Here is a 3,853-nt window from a genome sequence, read left to right on the forward strand (position 1 = left end):
AAGCTGCTATGGTTATTAAAAAAGAGACAAAATTTTTAGCCCTCTGTGTACAGACCTGAGAATGGCAAAACAATGTGTGTTATGCTGGAAGCCAACAGGAAGAAGAGGTCCTATAAAGGACACGGAGTACTCTCATAGTTCTGCCCTTCTGTGTTTCTACTAGTTGGTATCAAAACCCTGTCTTAAACCTGACCTCTTATGGCTCTCCCTCAGGCAGGAGATTCCCCCCCACAGATACAGCAGAGTTCTGGAAGTCAGAACCCCACATTTGTTATTTTGGTGAGTAGTTGCAGAGAGATCCTGGGTCTTTTCCCCAGGAGCAGGATTTAGCATGGCCAACTGCTGCTATTAACATTTATTTGTCCGGCAAACTCATGAAAGGGTATTCTCTATTCCAGACACTGAGATCGAAGATGACAAGGTGGCATCTATCTAGTCATGAAAGTAAACTGCTTAGTGGTAGTCTAGGCTGAATTTTTAAACTCTTTTTATTCTTTCAAAGAAGAGCTAAAGAACATGGAACTTCTCTTAACCTGGATAGACAAATGCAGGAGTCCTAACTGGCTTTGCAAAGCTGGAAGGATGTTCTGTCTATCCAGATCCAAGTGCAGATTGATGATTTGGTTCATATCATGGTCAAGGTAAATGAGCTAATGTTCCTTTTTAGCAAGACCATATATTTCACAGCTGAATCCAGCCAAGTAAAAATGTCCTTTCATCAAAAATACACAGACTTAACTTGAAGGCTGGGATCAATATAATTCCTATAAGACTTTTAAGATTACATAGGGTATATCCTTTAAGGCACTTTGTTTGATTCCTTGAAGACTTCCTTTTCATTGAGTAGATGAGACCTTGGTTGTGCTCTTTCTAGTTAAGAAAGTTGGAAGGCACTCCAAGAGTGGCTCTTGGTGCCTGCAGACTGGAATAACGAGACTGGCCAGGCCCTGGCAGCACAACCTGCCTGCCTGGGCTGTGGGTCAGAGCAGCTTCCAAGTCCTGAGGCAAGGCACTAGGGGCTAGAGGGGGATTGCAGGTGTGGGGAAATGAGTGCTGAGTCACACAGCAGTGGACAGGCAGGAATGGCTGAGCTATGGAATAAACCAGAAAGCTCAGATCCCAGCAAAGATGTGTGCACTGGGATATTTGTGATGAAGGACGTGAACAGGCAGCCTGGACTGAAATAAAGCAGATGACATTGCACCATACTGCTCCCAGCTGAGAGCTCAGAGCTGTTTAAAGCCCACAGCAGGTGATTTTGGGGACAGCAAGCTGGAGTTTGGAGTCTGGAAGCTTAAAGCAGAGCTAGATTTGATTGCCAGTTTGCTGATGCTTGTTTAGTTTGTTTTCTGGGTAAGAAATGACAACTCCTCTGTCCTGCCTTAGCAACAGGGTGCAACTGTGCTTTCCTACTGAAGGGGCTGAGGATATGTTCAAACTCAGCACTATTACATAAATGTTGTACTTAAGCCTGAAAAAATAAATACTGCAACCTCCCTTTCTTTTTCATATTACAAAAATCTTCCAGAGCTGTACTGAATATTTGCAAAACAAATAGGAGCAAAGGAAAATGGAATGGCAAGTCCCTTGTTGAAGACATATGTACTGTAACTTTACATGCAGATGTCCTTGTGTGTCTGATGCCACTTGCCCCTTTGGTAAAACAAATTGGGGGTTTTGACTATTTATTAGCCTGTTCCCTTTGAGGGAACTGCTTGATCTCAGTGTTGGTGAAAAAAGTTTTGGTTAAATCACCAGTGCCATTCTTACCCTGTTTACTCTTAAAATTGAATGACATACTTTTTGCCTGAAATTAAGATAAAAAAACTTCATCCACCATAGGAACATTTGTGTCAGGAAATAGTGAGTGTGAGTGAGAAATAGTGCTGTGAGTTCTTCGTGCCATCTGAAGCTGTCAAAGTTCTTGTTTGTAGTATGGGAAGAGAAACTACTGGAGCATTTTGAAGAATTCTTCTATTTGAGGTGCCTTTCCTAAAGCTGCTGCTGGACAGGATCACACACACATTCTTCACAAAAATCAAGGGGTGTTTAAGACAAGTCCTGACTTAGTGTTCACTTTGACTTAGTAATAAGAAGGAAAGAAAGGAAATGTAAATTTTATTTATAATGGCAAACTCAGAAATAGGACTTTCACTATGGTTTTGAAAAACTTGGATGGATTCTATAAAGGTAAAAATTCCTTGCTCATGAGAGATCCTTGAGCTCAGTAATATAGGAAATAATGAACAATATAGTGAATTTATTTTACCTCCCACAGTTGGCCATTTAGTTGTAGTTTCCAAGGAATGTCAAGAGGAAAAGAGCTATTATCAACTGTGAGTGAAGCCTTTCTGATCTGGGTGACTGATACAGCAGCTGGAGAAACTTGTTTGCTAGCCTGAAATTCCATTTTCTTTGCAATTTTCTCATCTTTGTTGAGAACAAAGAATAATGCTTGTGTCTGTTACAGATCAGTTGCTGCTTTTGTAATAGCTGTAGTGTTTTTATTGCCTTTAGTGCTGCTGGCAACTCAGTTAATGATTCTGTGGGAGAATTGCCACTGAAATACCTGGTTCACATCCGTAATGTTTGTGCATTTTGGATTCTGTACGAGGTGGTTTTTCTTACAGATAAGTAACATTGGTTATGAAACTGCATAATATGGGCTGAGGGAGAGAGGTCCTCACCTGGCTTAAATCCACCTTGTGCTCAAAGCAGCTCTGAGGTTTTGTGCAGGATCCCTCCTATAAATACTGCCTGTGTTGCAGAAGAGTAACACTCTCAATTGCATCGCCCCAATTCTTAGTGAAGTCACAAACAGAAAAAGACATTCATTATCTTCCCATATGTGATGAGTTCCTGTTAATACCTTCTTGAAAAATACCCTTTGGAAATCACTGAAAATGGATTAGTTGTTAAAATTTGCACCCACCTTACAGAGTTTTGACAGGGAATTTGCCAGCAATTCAAACAATGGCTAGATATGTTATATGCAAAATACTTTTGTATTTGGTAGACTGCAGATGTTTAGTGTATGCATACTGCACAGTTTGTTATGAAGACTTGAGTCTGGTGTTGCTCATGTATGTTCCCTGGAAACCTCTCTGTGTCATTTCCTTGGAGCATGACTTTAGGGCTGTATTAGTTGATGAGGGAAAAATAATGATGTTACAAGTGTTTTTGCTAAAGACTGCCTTCAGTGGAGTCTTATAGGTCCCTACCTGTCTTGTGTTGGTCAATTCCATGTGACATATGGAAGATCTCTGTGCTAGGGAGAAAAGCTTAAAATCTGTTGCAAATCTGAAGTGGTTTTCTTACAGTTAAATGAGAGGTCACAGTTGGAGGCTGAAAGAAAGTCACATCCCTTTGAAGTGATGAATAAACAGCACCAAAGGAGGAAATCTGACAATGCCTGAATCTTACTGACCTGTAAAAGACACATTGTTAGCTACTGGAGAAAAGGTTGGGTTTTTTTCATGATAACAAGCAGTTTTTTGTGTTTTTTTTTTTTTTTTTTTTTTTTTTTTTGTTTTTTTTTTTTTTTTTTTTGCTTAATGGGAGCCAAATAATTTCATGCAACACTTTGAAAATTTAGGAGAAATACCGAATTGGACTTTGAGCTCAAGTCTATCAATAAATGAAAAAAGCCAGCTCAAATAAGTAAAGATCTTACTAGCAGTGACTATTACTGCTGTGAATAATTTCAAGTTTTTATGCAACTGCATTTATTTCTCCTTTTCTAATCCCTGAAGCATCATGTAGAGTATAGAAACAGAGCCTTTTATATGTCAGGACTCTACAATAAAGTATGGGGAAATCCAGCAACTAGAAAAAAGAAATTATGTATGTGTGG

Source organism: Molothrus ater, chromosome 4 (genome assembly GCF_012460135.2).
Source record: "Molothrus ater isolate BHLD 08-10-18 breed brown headed cowbird chromosome 4, BPBGC_Mater_1.1, whole genome shotgun sequence".
Lineage (NCBI taxonomy): Eukaryota > Metazoa > Chordata > Aves > Passeriformes > Icteridae > Molothrus > Molothrus ater.